Here is a 17433-nt window from a genome sequence, read left to right as displayed (position 1 = left end):
AAACTAGTTTTTACTAAATATAAACTAGTTCGACTAGTTATATTAATTTTCTTACTAATTCTATTAAACACTAAAACTAATTCGATGAACTCTAAAACTAATTCTACTTAACAACTACTACCATAATTAGCATCTAATTTGATGAACCCTAACTAATTAGATGAACTCTGCAATTTAACCCTAAGAACCCTAGATAGGTTGAGGTAGGGGAAGAGGGGGAGGAGGGCGTGCTCACCTCTAGCGCCGGCGGAGTTACGGAGAGGGGCACGCAGCGTCAAGGTTGGGGACAGGGTCGGGGCGGCGGGCGCACGGCGGAGGGCGGTGATGTAGGGGGGGGGGTTGTCGAGGTCGGTGTCAGGGGCGGCGTCGAGGTCGCGGTCGGGGACGGGGGCGGCGTCGAAGGTGTGCGGAGAGCGACGGGTCGCGCGCGGCGGCCGACGATGATGCAGGGCGGCGACAGCGGAGGAGTAGGGATTTGGGGAAAGTGGCCGTGGGGGAAGAATGAACCGCGCGGTTAAGTTAAAAGTAGCAGTAGCGCGTTCCAGGAAGTGGGATGCTACTACGGTGGCTATATCGCGTTTCCTAACAAGCGCTACTACTATACATTCTCTTTTTTATTTGATTTCCATTTAATTTTATTTTCATTAGCAGTAGCGCCTTTGTCCGTAAACGCGCTGCTACAAAACAAGTAGCGGTAGCGCGGTTCCACGTAGATCGCTACTACTTTGTGTAGCCTATCGACTAAGCCGTGCGAATTTTAGTAGTAGTGCTTTTGTACTCGGGCGCGCTACTACTATAACTGTATCTGTAGCGCGATTTTAAATTCCGCATTGCTGCTAATTAGCACCAGCGTGCGTTCTTATCCCGCGCTACTGCTAATGTTCTGTGTACAAGGTTTTCCCTAGTAGTGGAAGCATGAGATATCAACTATTTCTATAAAATAAAACCACCGCTGTGCTCTAAAAGATATAAGTGAAGAACTAGAGCAAAAACTATATAGCTCAAAAGATATAAGTGAAGCACATAGAGTATTCTAATAAATTTCAAATCATGTGAGTCTCTCTCAAAAGTTGTGTAGAACAAGGATGGTTGTGGTAAACTAAAAAGCAAAGACTCCAATCATACAAGATGCTCGAAGCAAAACAAATATCATGTGGTGAATAAAAATATAGCTCCAAGTAAAGTTACCGATGGACGAAGACGAAAGAGGGGATGCCTTCTGGGGCATCCCCAAGCTTAGGACTTTTGGTGTCCTTGAATTTTACCTTGGGGTGCCATGGGCATCCCCAAGCTTATGCTCTTTCCGCTCCTTGTACCATAATCCATCAAATCTTTACCAAAAACTTGAAAACTTCACAACACAAAACTCAAAATAGAAAATCTCGTGAGCTCCGTTAGTGAAAGAAAACAAAACACCACTTCAAGGTACAGTAATGAACTCATTCTTTATTTACATTGGTGTTAAACCTACTGTATTCGAACTTCTCTATGGTTTATAAACTCTTTTACTAGCCATAGATTCATCAAAATAAGCAAACAACACACGAAAACAGAATCTGTCAAAAACAGAACAGTCTGTTGTAATATGTAGCTAACGCAAACTTCTGGAACCCCAAAAATTATAAAATAAATTGATGGACGTGAGGAATTTGTCTTTTAATCATCTTCGAAAAGAATTAACTAAATAGCACTCTCCAAAGAAAAATTGCAGCAATTATTGTGAGCACTGAAGTTTTTGTTTTTTACAGCAAGATCAAAAAGACTTTTCCCAAGTCTTCCGGACGGTTCTACTTGGCAGAAACACTAATTAAACACAAAAAACACAAACAAAACAGAGGCTAGATAAATTATTTATTACTAAACAGGAGCAAAAAGCAAGGAATAAAAATAAAATTGGGTTGCCTCCCAACAAGCGCTATCGTTTAACGCCCCTAGCTAGGCATAAAAGCAAGGATAGATCTAGGTATTGCCATCTTTGGTATTAGGAAAGAAAAGAGAAAATTTCTTTTCTATAGCATTTATCTTTCTATTTTGAGATAGCACGCAGCCATTAATGGTGCAAGAAAGATTAAGGACGTTACAGAAATTGGCATCTAAGCTAGCCTTCATTTCTTTGATAATTTCATTTTCATATAAGCACAAAAGAGAGGTAGAGTCGACCATCTCATTCATGGGGTGCCCAAATATAGTTTCCACCTTTTCATAAGTATCAATGGGATCCCCCTCAAGAAAACCCTCTTCAAAATAGAATCTAAAACTTGCTTGAACGAGGCGGGTAGACCAATATAAAAGCTTTTCAGGTAAACCTCAATTTGATATTGTGGCACATGGCTACCTCAGATCCTTAATAGCCTATCCCAAGCATCTTTCAAAGATTCATCAAGTAAATAACGAAAAATTCTAGGATCATCTTCATCAAAATTATTCAAAATCTCATTGATAACCCCGGTAGGTCTCTCCATAGCATCATTATTTATGAGCTTCGAGAGGACATAAGGACTATCCAAGGTAAAACCTGAGAGAGAACCCTCAGCCCTTTTTGAATCGGCCATGGTACAGGAAAAAAATGGGAAAGGAGACGAATATAACGGCAAGGGTGAAGTGGGGGAGAGGAAAACGAGAGGCAAATGGCAAATAACATAATGCGAGGGATACGAGTTTGTGATGGGTACTTGGTATGTCTTGACTTGTGTGTAGACTCCCCGGCAACGGCGCTAGAAATGGCTCGTTGTCGGGAGTCAAATCTTGACTTGACTTGGCACGAATCTCCCTGGCAACGGCACCAGAAATCCTTCTTGCTACCTCTTGAGCACTGCGTTGGTTTTCCCTTGAAGAGGAAAGGGTGATGTAGTAAAGTAGCATAAGTATTTCCCTTAGTTTTTCAGAACCAATGTATCAATCTAGTAGGAGATCACGCTCGAGTCCCACGCACCTACACAAACAAATAAGAACCTCGCAACCAACGCGATAAAGGGGTTGTCAATCCCTTCATGGTCACTTACGAGAGTGAGATCTGATAGATATGATAAGATAATATTTTTGGCATTTTTATGATAAAGAGAAATAAAGATGCAAAGTAAAATAAACGGCAATAGAAATAGCTAAGTGTTGGAAGATTAATATGATGGAAGATAGACCTGGGGGCCATAGGTTTCACTAGTGGCTACTCTCAAGAGCATAAATATTACGGTGGGTAAACGAGTTACTGTCGAGCAATTGATAGAATTGAGCATATTTATGAGAATATCTAGGTATGATCATGTATATAGGCATCACATCCGCGACAAGTAGACCGAAACGATTCTGCATCTACTACTATTACTCCACACATCGACCGCTATCCAGCATGCATCTAGAGTATTAAATTCATAAGAACAGAGTAATGCTTTAAGTAAGATGACATGATGTAGAGGGATAAACTCATGCAATCTGATATAAACCCCATCTTTTTATCCTCGATGGCAACAATACAATACGTGCCTAGCTGCCCCTGCTGTCACTGGGAAAGGACACCGCAAGATTGAACTGCAAAGATAAACCAATCATACATAAAAGAATTCAGAGAAGATTCAAATATTGTTCATAGATAAACTTGATCATAAACCCACAATTCATCGGATCTCGACAAACACACCGCAAAATAAGATTACATCGAATAGATCTCCAAGAAGATCGAGGAGAACTTTGTATTCATATCCAAAGAGAGAGAAGAAGCCATGTAGCTAATAAATATTGACCCGAAGGTCTGGAGTAAACTACTCACACATCATCGGAGAGGCCATGGAGTTGATGTAGAGGCCCTCCGTGATCAATGCCCCCTTCGGCGGAGCTCCGGAAAAGGCCCCAAGATGGGATCTCTCGAGTACAGAAGGTTGCGGCGGTGGAATTAGGTTTTCGTGGTGCTCCTGGATGTTTGCGGGGTACGTGGACTAATATAGGATGAAGAAGTAGGTCGGTGGAGCAATGAGGGGCCCACGATGGTGGAGGGCGCGCCCAGGGGGGGTAGGCGTGCCCCTGCCTCGTGGCCTCCTCGATTGTTTCTTGACGTCCACTCCAAGTCTCCTGGATCATGTTTGTTGAGAAAATCATAATCCCGAAGGTTTCATTCCGTTTGGACTTCGTTTGATATTACTTTTCTGCAAAACACTGAAATAGGCAAAAAAACAGCAATTTGGGCTGGGCCTCCTATTAATAGGTTAGTCCCAAAAATGATATAAAAGTGTAAAATAAAGCCCATTAACATCCAAAACAGATAATATAATAGCATGGAGCAATCAAAAATTATAGATATGTTGGAGACGTATAGCTAGTCTGTACGTAAGATGTATTATATTCGTGCACACTAAATCCGAACCATTATAATCTGGATCTGAGATATTTAACGGTGTAGATATTTTAGCCCATGTGAATGAACATGTTGACTTTTTCTATTGTTTTAAATCTTTTGAATCTCAATCGTCAATAATTAAAATTGTGGATCGAGATAATTTAATACATGTGAATGAACATAATGTCTTTTCTTTGTTTTGATTATATAATAGACTACATAGTTTATGAGTATTTTTCTTTAATTACCTTTTTAGAAATGTCATTCTAGTTTAATTATTTTTAGTTTCGAGATTAGGTGTTTAATTTCTCAACATATAGAATATTTGCTTCTGCGTGTGTGCCCAATTTCAGCCCAACACATCCTATTGCTCGTAAAAAAATGTAGCCTTTCCTCAATTTAGTTTTCTTTTTTCCCTATACCTTGTATCGGTAACCAAGCCAAAGCCAGCCCAAAAGCTTACGTAGGAGTGGTTTGAGTGATCAGTCCGTCTGATTGGTTTGTTTATTTATTTTTCAGGAATTCAGAGTAGTACATTTACGCGACTATATCACATTAGTCTGATTTGCTAAGTATTCTGATATCATAGATTTGAACAGTAGTTAATAGACTCTTCCTTGTACTCTTCCTTTGGTTGGAAGTAGTTTGTAACCCCTACGTAAGCTTATTAGTGACAGATATGAACAGAAGTTAATAGAAAGAAAAGAGGTGCTACACGTGTCATGTTGAGTTTGTTTATTTGCCGGAACGTGACATGTTGAGTTACATGTATATGCATAATTTGTATGTGACGTTCACATCTCTAAATCTCAGCCTTCAATATCTAAAATTAATGGTCATGATAATTTAATCTGTGTGGATCAACATGACGGCTTATTTGTCTTCTGTCTTAATTATATAATAGATTTTTATGAGCTATTGATTTGCTCTAGTGCTTCACCTATATCTTTTTGAGCATGATGTGCTTAGTTATTTTTTAAGAAATGCTCTCTTGCTTCACTTAGATTTATTTGAGAGTTAGTAAATTTTTAAAAAGTCCCTCTTGATTCACTTAAACTAATTTGAGAGAAAGAAATATTAAGCTCGTGATCTTCACTTATATTTGTTTGAGCTTGTCAAAAGCAACACATGAAAATTAGTCCCAAAGTGATAGATATCCAAGAAGGATATATAAAAACTTTCATGAAGATCATTGGAAAAAATAAACTTGATTCCTTGTAATAGTTTTGAGATATGATGATGTGATATGTGAGTCATGTTGATGAGCAATTGTGCTTTAGTAAGAATATTGGTGTCAAGATTTGTGATTCCCTATGCAAGCACAAAAGTCAATAGTCATGCAATGAGATTACATCCTACTTATGGTCCATTATGCATTGTTAATTATGCTTAATGCTCGCTTATGAGATTATTTGTTTCTTGGTTGGTCGTTTCCCAATCTTTTGCAGCCTTCATTTTGCACTACGTATGATCACTACTTGTGCATCCAAAAACCTTTAAACCAGTTTTGCCACATGAGTCCACTATATCTACCTATATGCGGTATTCTTTTGTCATTCTAAGAAAATTTGTATGTGCCATCTCTAATTTTCAAAATAAACTTCCCTTTTGTGTGTTCGTACAGCTCGCGTGGCGGTGAAGGGTGGCTAAGATTTTCCAAGCTAGATGTGTTATTATCACGATGAGTGTTCATTCACTTATCATTGCACGAGAGTAAGGAAAAGGTATTAGGGATGGCCAATCCCAAAATGAAAAATGTATTTACTTTAAGTTGTCAAATTATAAATTCCTTTCAAAGTGTTGGTATGGAGGGCACCCGTGGATACGGTTAGCCATGGAAAGTGAAAGTATGGTGGAAAAAGGAATAAACTTTATTTTCTGTTTGGGAACCGCCTATGATATATCTAGCATGGAAAGTGTTGGGAACTCTAAGTCGTTTTAGTTGGTGGGAAAGGCACACCTCCCAAAATGTTTTTATCTCTAATGTTTTTGCTTTGAGCTATGGCACCTCTACAAATATCCCTACTTCCCTCCGCGAAGGGCCTTTCTTTACTTTATGCAATTTTTATTTTGAATTTGAGTCTCCATATTCTCTTATAAGAGCACCAACTAGGAGGCACTATGAACGTACTTGAGTATTGGGTGTAGCTAATATGCGAGTGTGTTTCCTGAATGGATCAATGATTGAGCATGTTGGGCTACGGATAAATTATTTTAGCGTTGATATTCTGAAAGACATGGTTGCTTGTTGATATGCTTGAGTATTTAAGTCATCATGTCAAAACTAGACTACTGCTTTGAATCTTATAGAAGTCCAAATTTCCATGCTATAAAGAAAAGAATATGAGATGACATGTTAGGCAGCATTCCACATAAAAAATTCTATTTCTATCACTTACCTACTCGAGGACGAGCAGGAATTAAGCTTTGGGATGCTGATACGTCTCCAACGTATCTATAATTTTTTATTGTTCCTTGCTGTTATATTATCAATCTTGGATATTTTATAATCATTTTATAGTCATTTTTATCATTTTTTGGTATTAACATATTGACATAGTGTCAAATGCCAGTTGAAGTTTTCTGCCTATTTTTACATCGCAGGAAATCAAGACCAAATGGAGTCCAAATGAAGCGAAACTTTTTGGAGATCTTTTTGGATCAGAAGACATCCAGTGGGACAAAAAAGCACCTGGGGGTGCTCCGAGGGGAGCACAACCCACCACGGCGCGCCTGGGGGCCCAGGCGTGCCCAGGTGGATTGTGCCCACCTCGGGTGCCCCTGAACTGCCTCTTTGCTCTATAAATACCCCAATATTCCAAAAACCCTAGGGGAGTCGACGAAAATCAATTCCAGCCATCGCAGAGCCCAGAACAACAAGATCCAATCTAGACACCATCACAAACGGTTCACCACTTCCATTGGTGCCTCTCCGATGATGCGTGAGTAGTTCTTTGTAGACCTACGGGTCCGTACTTAGTAGCTAGATGGATTCCTCTCTCTCTCTCTCTTTTGATTATCAATACAATGGTCTCTTGTTCATCCATATGATGTAACTCTTTTCGTGGTGTGTTTGTTGGGATCAGATGAACTTTGAGTTTATGATGAGATCTATCTTTTTATCCATGAAAGTTATTTGAGTTTATTTGATCTCTTATATGCATGATTGCTTATAGCCTCGTATTTCTTCTCCGATATTTGGGTTTCGTTTGGCCAACTTGATATATTTATCTTGCAATGGGAAGAGATGCTTTGTGGTGGGTTCGATCTTACGGTGCTTGATCCTAGTGGAGAAGGGGAACCAACACGTATGTATCGTTGCTACTAAGGATAAAACGATGGGATCTATTTCTACATAAATAGATCTTGTCTACATCATGCCATCGTTCTTATTGCATTACTCCGTTTCTCCATGAACTTAATACACTAGATGCATGCTCGATAGCAGTCGATGTATGGAGTAATAGTAGTAGATGCAGGCAAGAGTCGGTCTACTAATCTTGGACGTGATGCCTATATAATGATCATTGCCTGGATATCGTCATGATTATTTGAACTTCTATCAATTGCCCAACAGTAATTTGTTTACCCACAGTTTGCTATTTTTCTCGAGAGAAGCCACTAGTGAAACCTACGACCCCCGGGTATCTTCTTTAATATATTTGCCTTTGCGATCTACTTTTCCTTTGATTTTATTTTCAGATCTACTAAACTAAAAATACAAAAATACCTTGCTACAATTTATTTTATTTGGCGTTCGATCTATCAATATTTACTACTCTCTCACGTCCATTTGCCTATCTCTGGCGGCGTTACCCGGAACGGATTGACAACCCCTTTTACACGTCGGATTGTTAGTATTTGTTATTTGTGTGCACGTGTTGTTTAAGTTGTGTTTCTTGGTTCTCCTACTAGTTTGATAACCTTGGTTTCATCACTGAGGGAAATACCTACCGCTGCTGTGATGCATCATCCCTTCCTCTTTGGGGAAATAACGACGTAGCTTCAAGGTGCCATCCCTGATATGATGCAATCTTCTGAAGAAAAGCTTGAATTTGAAGTTTCTATCCATAGAAAACTTTATGATGAGTGGGGACCTACTATTAATATTAATATTAAAGATTATGAGTGCCATGCTTTGTGTGATTTGGGTGCTAGCGTTTCCACAATTCCAAAAACATTATGTGATATGTTAGGTTTCCGTGTAATTGATGATTGTTCTTTAAATTTGCATCTTGCGGATTCCACTATTAAGAAACCTATGTGTCGGTGTACAAAAGTAGGGGCTCTCCTTTTGCACCCCTTTACTTGTGCACGGGCAGTCAGAGCCGCGCCCACGGCCGCACTGAGCAGGGCAGAGGAGGGATGCCTGAGCGCAAGACAACCGAAGCCAAGAGTAGAGACACAAAGAGTGAGGGAACGAAGTGGACTCTCCCGGCAAGACCTTTGCCGGGGCAGCCTCCGCAGCCCCGGCAAGAGCCTTGCCGGGGCAACTTGCTGAATGCCAGCAGAGCGCGCTGCCCTTGAGCCAAGGGGTTCCAACACCGTCAACCATATTGGAACCAAGGCTAGGGAGGCATCTCCATGTTGGCATGAAGATCTTTGTGGAGATCATAAATACACAAGATCAGATGAGAACCAGAAGACGATGATCCTTGGCAAGATCCTTGCCAAGGAAATCCACGAGACCCTCGGCAAGATCCTTGCCTGGGATGATCGTGGTGCCACGGCAAGACCCTTGCCGGGCCCCCGACAAGACTCTTGCCGAGGACATCTGTGGGGCCGCAGCCAGGCCCACGTCTGCCAAGACTCTATCGCCACTCCCATGCAGCTGCAAGCTCAACCAGTTGGGGGGGCGTCTGCGTGGCAGCGTGCGGCCTCCACACCGACTCAGCAAGCACCTGCCTGGTGGCATGCAGATCTCCGTGAAGGCTCCGCCACCACGCCAGCCCAGCAGCCAGCCAACATGGCGCTATAATGCCTCGTCAGCTCGGACGCGCGTCGGAGCCAGGCGAGGCGGCGACAGCTGGGACGAGCTTCCTTTCCGTCCATGATAAAGCAAGAGGGGCACGTCGGTAGCGCATTAAATGCGTTTGTCCGATGGTGCCAGAGGATAGACTCGACCACTATGCACCTTTCCACCTCCTGTGTGCCACTGTGGCAACCCCTTTTTGTCTATAAAAGGAGGCCTGAGGCGTACTGGTGGGGGATTCGGATCTTTGGAACTAGACACACACCGTATCTATTTCAAAAACTCAAGAACACTCAAATTTACATCAAAGTAGGACTAGGGTATTACGCGTCTGCGCGGCCCGAACCTGGGTAAACGATCCTTGTGCTGACCGCCAGACCTGCTATTTGCAAAACTCCGTGCCCGCCAACCGTAGAAGGGACCCCAATGATTCCATAGGTGTTGTTTCCACTAACATCTTTGGCGCGCCAGGTAGGAGGGCCCAGTTGTGGAAATCTGGTCTGGTTGAAGTAGCGGCTTGATCATGGTCGTCACTCCAAGGAAGAAGACGACCGAACAAGTGGCATCCTCGGTGGATGCAGTGAACGCTCACGCAGCGGCAAAAAAAGCTAAGTCGTGCAAAACTTTAATCAATTCCTTTTTATATATATGGTTATGGTCCTCAACAATCTTGCCCTGTGTATGGAAAACCTGCACGCAATGGGGCCCTGCCACTATTGGCAACGCCCTCATTCTGTTTCGAGTCCGCTCAATAGTTCGAGCGGCTGCGTCGAGAACGGCAGGGTGACCTTCTATGATTGGCTCCTACGCCGCCGCACGATCCTCCCCCGCTGACACGATATTAGCACCGGCGCCACCGGCCGTCCTCTCGCTGCTCTTGCTAACGAGTTTCAGGTGAGTGGCACAAGTCCAATATGAAATACTCCTCGGCTGCAGTCTCACACAGGCGAGAACACATGCACATGGAAAGCCATGCGCCTGACCTCCATGTTAACCCCTGATCTCCATGTTATGCCCAGCCATGACTCAAATTGAAAGAGAAAAGATTCATTTGTTGTACTTCATGCAGTCGTCGGTCTGGGAGGGCGTCATGCTGTTGTGGAGGGCTCCAAGCGTACTGCCGCAGTATTTATACGACTACCCTCTCTGGTGCATCCCGTACAGCCGTACTTGCCTCCATGTGCAGGAAACTAAAGGTAATTGAATTAGATGCATTTGTTCTACTATTTACTTCAATTAATCGCTTCCTTAAGCACACATATGGCTGCTGCGTGGTGATGAATTTAGTATTTACGAAAAGCATATCATGCGTATGTCCACAATGACTTCCCTGCAATATGCTGACTGGACCATCGACTGAGCCGTCGGACAGGGCGGCGCGCAGCTCTACATGCTGGATGAAGGGACGGCCATATTTTGTCGCCTGCGCGCATTGCCAGGCGAACGAGTTCAGATCGATCCTCCCTGTATCGCCATCTTTGCCAAATCCTTTTCCACCATGATATCCGCCGCTCGATCCAGACACAACTCACGTCCGCGTGATACTCACACTGCACCCAGCAATCAATCCTATGGCATTGGCCGTCCTGGCGCTCTTATTGCCGATTGGTTGCTTTCCAACTTAGCACTTGATTGATGTTCTAGACAGATATGCAAGTGACAAAAGTTTACTTGATGGATCCTCTCAAAGCGATGGACCATCTGTTGGTGCAAGCAGACTACACGTCAGATGCCAGTCTCGCACGCAGTACGGACATACGGTGTACTGCCCTCTGTGGATTACGTCCTGTTGAGATGCAGGTATGTGAGCTAAAAAAATCAATTGATCTCGGCAAGATGTGCAAGTGCACAAAGATGGCTTGATCTATTTTCCACGGCTGCAGGCACACACACACATGAGAACAGCTGAGAGGTATCTAATCAATTGGTATACACAGTGGTACATGCTTAGCTAGCTGTTCATATTTAGCTACTAATCATACTGACACTGTAACCGGCCGTCTCTAATCAATTGGTATATACAGTGGTAGATGCCTTTCTCTTAATGAAATGAAATCAACGCTGGCTGTTTTTCTTCAAAAGAAACAGTGGTGCATGCACGCTGAGGTATCTGATTAATTCGTGTCCATATTGATATTACGTAACTGTATCTATAATGTATGCGTAGATTGATAAATAACCATTGCTCTTAGTATTAAGCCTGTATTCATGTGTTGTTGATACATAACCATTACTCTTAGTGCTAAGCCTGTATTCATGTGTGTGTACTGTGTCCACCCAGCAGGTAGAAATTCGCCATGTCGTTCCGAGGAGGATTCTCCCATCCGCAAGAACGGACCAGCAAAAATCTCAATCGACCATACTTATAGTGAGAACCGGTACTATTATGTCCTGAAAATAGACTTTTGTAACTTCTTATGCTTTTCAACACATGAATATAATAAAGCTTATGATATGAAGTCCAATATGAAATCCTCCTCGGTTGCAGGCACACACAAGCGAGAACACAAGCACATGGAAAGCCATGCCCCTGATCTCCATGTTATGCCCAACCATGGCTCGGATTGAAAGAGGAAAGATTCATTTGTTGTACTAGATGCAGTCGTCAGTGTGGGAGGCCGTCATGCTGTTGTGGAGGGCTTCAAGGTTAGGTTCAAAGTAATCAAGGAAGAATGAGTGCTGCCAAGAGCTTCAGCGAGATTGATGCATTGCCTTGCATGTGGTTTTCCACTAATTTCTCCTCTTTAAGAACAATATATGTTGATACGATTTCTTTTGTATTTCTTTTTGATCGTACAAAAAGGAGCCTGCAAATCGGTTCCTTAGATATTATACTGAGTCAGTGTTAGGTAATAGTTCAAATATTTGTGTTCTACTTTCACAGAAAATAATGAGAAAATCAATGCCAAAGGACGTTTCAAATGCGGCAGCTGCGGTGTTGAAAATAATGAGAAAGTAATCGGGTATGCTCCCATGTGGCACCACGTCATGAAACTTTTCAGGGATGCATTCTAAGCAAATATTTTAAAAAGAAATTCTAGCTATCTTTCAGTAGAGGGCTCTTGCTTGGTTCTGGCAGGAACAATCTGATTGGTGTCATACAATGTGCAAGTGTACATATTGTACACATTTTTCTCTTTAATTTAGTAACTTTTGCGTTACGCAGGAATGAGTTGTTGAATCTGTTCTGATGATTCTTGCAATAGTGGAATAAATATTCATAATTCCTACATGCACGCCCATGTAAAGATTTATTATTCAGCCTTTAGGTGTACATTGAATTATTTGTGTGTGCATTCTAAAATAATTGTTATTATATGCCTTTTTACCTACCGTTTTATGGCTTATATTTCTAAAGGGTATTACACAGAAGATTTCCTAATTTAGTTTCTCAAAATCATATTTAACTAAGTGTTGTTTTTTTCAGGTGAATACATATCTTTGGAGGATTCTCGATCAAGAAGCGAGGTTGCTCGACTGATTTCTTACGTAAGCATAACCATGCAAAATTAGTGTAAGTTGTTTAAATTTAAAAATAGTACAGATTTAATTATTGTTTCATTATTCTGATGCTTAAGAAAGTTAGACTATTAGTACACAAAACTTTATTTCTAATGTGGCATGTGTAATCTTTTCCTTTTGTTTTGAAGTAGTTATGTGCGGTAATTCATTCTGAAAGATAAGAGCAGGCTTATCTACCATTATAGAGGGCATCCAGCTTAAAATAAATTGTTTAAATGTGACATTACATTTTAAATTCATTATGAAAGACATGAACAAACCAGTATCAATGAGTCTACTACAGTGTTATTCGAGTAAATAGTTTTATGGCACTATCAATGATTCTACTGCAGTGCTATTCCAGCACAGGAGTGAGAGGGTGATGATTTCTTACTTCTATTACTGAACATGTAATGTGGCTTTGCTAAATGTTTATATTGTTCGGTATGTGCGATGTGTGTGCAAGGCATCGACTAATATAGTAGCATCATTGAAAACAGCTCCGAGACACAAGCTAGGCATGGTATATTTTACTTGAAAAGTGATCCATGACAGATGGCGTAGGGACTCTGCTCTTGGCCTCTTAGTTGACACAGAGAACGCATGTGTAATAAGGAAGTACATGCCGAAACCAGTATGCACAAGGCCTTCAACCTTGATGTATACATGTGAATACATTGTTGTGACTTGGAAAAGTTCATGCTTGCTTCCGAATATTTTGTCATATGGTGGTCTTCTTAAAACCACAATCTCATTATTCCTTTTCATTGGAGCTTAACTAACCAACGAATTTCTGATTTGCTGCATTCAATTCTCAGATATTTTTTTCACTGAATATTTAATCAAATGCAAAGGATTCGCATGTCATACTTTTGTATTATAATTGATCACTTCGAACGAGATTTAATTTAGAAATCGCCGTGCCCATCAGGTGTTCTTATAAAGCAATGCCGCTGTGGTGTAGACAAACAAAAGTTAGATGTCTCTTGATGTTGGCAACAAAGTTACTTGCAGGTTACCAATTTATAAGTTTGGAAGGTAAATATGTGAGATTTGACATTATGAACCCTTATTGTTGTTGCCGCATAGGTTATATTACAAGTGTTCACCTTGATTTGTTTTGTTCCTTTGCCCTATTTTAAAACTTCTATAATTTTATTTCTGTGTGGAAATTTTATGTGAACCAACAACATGTGATATGCTTTGATTGTTGCTTTCATTTGGCATGCTATATTTGAGAGGAAAATAGTGTGTAGCACATTTGATGCAAAACATTAGATAAAATTTTGATGTAGTTCATAAATGCATAAGCAATAACTGAATCACACAATATGGTTGATTAGCGCTGCATTATTTGTCCTGAAAAATAGGGCATTTTAGAAACAAGCATACTCCTAAACATGTGTATTTGACCATTATTTGGTGCATACAATTATTAGTTAAAACTATTTTCGTGAAAATTTAAATGGTAGGTAAAAAGTTAAAGAACACATGTGCATAAACTGACACACTAAGTTTGGTACACAATCGAAATATGATCAAGAAATCTGCGGTTGTTTTCTTGACATGTATAGAACATAACACATACATAGACAACCTAACTCGGAACTACTTTGATGGTAATAACTATAAATATATTTTCTTAATATTTATACCAAATAGGCATTTATTACACTAGCCCGTGCAACTGCACGGGCTGACGTCTAGTATAGTTAATCAAAGAATACACATATATAGACATTCAGGGTGGACGCAGCGAGCGGGCTTTTTGGGCCGCTCGTGGCCCGCATAGGACTGGACCGAACGGTCCGGGCTCGCTAGCAAACTTGGTCGGTCCGGATTGGAAAAGTAGGCCCGCTCAGCACCTCGGTCCGGTCCGCATTTTAACCGAGCCGCTCGGTCGGACCGAGAACTGCCGCCGGCGACGTGGGCGCTGCCTCGAGGTGAGCATCCTGGCTCGCTTTAACCAGTCGAGCCTCTCGTTCGCCTGTTCGATCTCTGCATCACTGCATGCACCGCGGCTACACATACATGGTGTTCTAGTTCGCCGAGAACAGCCCGTTCAACGAGTGGCTCCACGTCCATGGAGGCGAGATGATGGGATGGATGACCCAGCACGTAGTCGGCATCTGCACAGGCACGCACGGCGAGCGGCGGCACATACTCACGCACGCCATATGTCGTTCCTGCGGTGACCGCGGTGTCAGTTAAAAGTTGTTGTCAAACATTCAGTTTCGTCAGGCGTAATTGTACTGTTAAAAGTTCAGCTTCGTCAGTTGGAATTTTCTTCAGTTTGTGACTTGGTCAGTTGGTCTTAGGTTGTTAGCGCAGCCCGTCGCTTTAATCGGATCTTAGGATGGCACGATACTAAAACGATCCTAGCGACGATGCATGGTAGCGGGCAAGGAACGCTGGGATGGCAGAAACAGCAAGGCCCGCACACAGAAAATTGTGGGTGTTTTCCTTTCCTTTTATTCCGTCTAACAGATAACAGAAACCGCAAAAGAAGCGAGGTTCGATCCGTTAATTAAGGCGTCATCCCACGACTATCTCCACGTCAAAATTGATCCACTAATCACGGCAATGCCACCACACACGAAATCGTGGGCTCATGGACGCGCTAAAATACTTGCATGTAACGGAAAAGCTGCAGCAACAAACATGAGCGGCTAACAGATGCGCCCATGAAGTTGTCTCGTCGTCGCCGATCTCGACCATGAAGTTGTCTTCATCATGTCCAGGAGCTCGCCGGAGTCGTCTGTCGCCGCTGCCGTGGTCACCACGTCGCCGCCGCCGCCGCCATGGGCGGTCCTCTCGGTCCGGCCCGAGCTTTACCTCCGCCGGTCCGGTGCAGGAAAAGGAGACCGCCGCGCTGCTCGGTCCGGTCCGGTTCGGTCCGCCGCCGGCCGGTCCAAACGGCGGCTCGGTCAGGGACCGGACCGGCCCGGACCGTGTCCACCCTGATATATAGTATATGGCGCGTCAGTTTAGCACAGCATGCACACCAGCCAGGCGGCCACCAGTTACCCAGGTAGGCGAACGCCTCGCTGGTGCCACCAGGAAGAACTGGGGCAAGATCCCGAATGCTCTGAATGTCTGCGTTTTTTCTTCATGAGAGTGAAGACTGTCAGTTCAGAAAATTCAGTTTCACCACCTTTAGAAAATTCAGTTCGTCTGTTTTGTCAATGTTTCAGCTGTCAGTTAATTTCTGGTGCACGTGGGCGCTCACGCATGTCGTCCACTTTGTCAATTCACTCACGCACGTAGTGTTGAGTTAAACTCTGTCCTACTGAACCTGTCACTTAGGGCATGTACGATGGTTGATAAGACAATCTTATCTTAAGTCTTGCATGTAATTTAGAGATGACAAAAAAATATGTCTACAATGGGTTATATTTTAGTCTTATCTTCAATAACTAGCAATTCCTTAAAATATGGTGAGACAAATTGTGCTAAGAGATCATCTCTTGTCTTATCTTAAATAAGAGAACACAAGCCTTTTCTTAAGAGTTCTCTCTCCTACATCTCATCATTTATCCTATGTGGCACTCCTAAGACAGCACCATTGTACATGCCCTTAGTTTGTTCAGTGCGAGAAGCACGCTAGTCCGTGTTGCCGCTGAATAGGCAGTGGTGTTTAACCACGGAGAGATTGACCACGATGTGTCTGTGCGATGGCACAGTTATATCGAGTCGAGGGTGATCAGTTTGATACGAGCTGAATAAAAGGAAGCAGAACATACGCAGACAGTTGTGCGTCGCAGAATCCTCTCCACATACTTAATGCGTTCGTGCGTGTCTTCTTTCTCTTTTAATTTCTCGCGTGACCTCCTGTGTGTGGAGATTCAGTGATTGATCTAACACGTGGCCCACCTCGCTGCTGCATGCGCACACATCAACGCCGATGGCTGGCCGGTCCATTCGGTCTGGCCCAGGCTTCGCCGTGGCCTGTCCGGTCCCTAAAAGTAGGACCGCTATGTTGCTCGGTCCGGTCCAGTCCGGACCGCGGGCGGCCGTTCCAAACGACGGCTCGGTCAGGGACCGGACCGGACCGTGTCCATCCTGAGTCGAGATGGCTCGCACTGCCTCTACTAAGCTCGTGCTGGTCGCCCTGGTGGCGGGCTGGCGGCACTCCTCCTTGTTGCCTCCGATGCGGCAATCTCGTGCAGCCAGGTGAACTCCGCCCTTGGGCCCTGCATTTCCTATGCACGCGGCAGCAGCGCCAGCCCGTCTGCGGCCTGCTGCAGCGGCGTTAGGAGATTGTCCAGCTCAGTGCAGACCGCCGCTGACAAGAAAGCGGCGTGCCAGTGCATCAAGAGTGCTGCCGGTGGGCTCAACGAAGGCAAGGCCACAGACATCCCCTCCAAGTGCCGGGTCAGCGTCCCCTACAACATCAGCTCAACTGTCAACTGCGATAACATCCAGTAATCGATTGCTTGCTGCCATCATCGCCGATTATAGCTCCACCGATCCATGCTGAGTACATTCAGGTTACCAATATACTACATATACATGAATAAATGCTCTGATCTGATCTCCATATGAGAGAGAGGACTACGTACGTGGAGGCAACTCTGCATGGCCGGCCACTGTAGTATCGATGTTTGGTTGTTCCTTCGCTCCCTTTGAGAAA

The 17433-nt window shown here is 43.0% G+C and overlaps 1 pseudogene; it reads left to right on the top strand.

Annotated features, from left to right (window-relative positions):
* Positions 1–16872: 16872 nt before the first annotated feature.
* LOC125547763 lies at positions 16873–17228 on the top strand (annotated as a pseudogene).
* The last annotated feature ends 205 nt before the right edge of the window (positions 17229–17433 follow it).

Source organism: Triticum urartu, chromosome 3 (genome assembly GCF_003073215.2).
Source record: "Triticum urartu cultivar G1812 chromosome 3, Tu2.1, whole genome shotgun sequence".
Lineage (NCBI taxonomy): Eukaryota > Viridiplantae > Streptophyta > Magnoliopsida > Poales > Poaceae > Triticum > Triticum urartu.
This window is presented reverse-complemented; position numbering and strand designations above follow the sequence as displayed.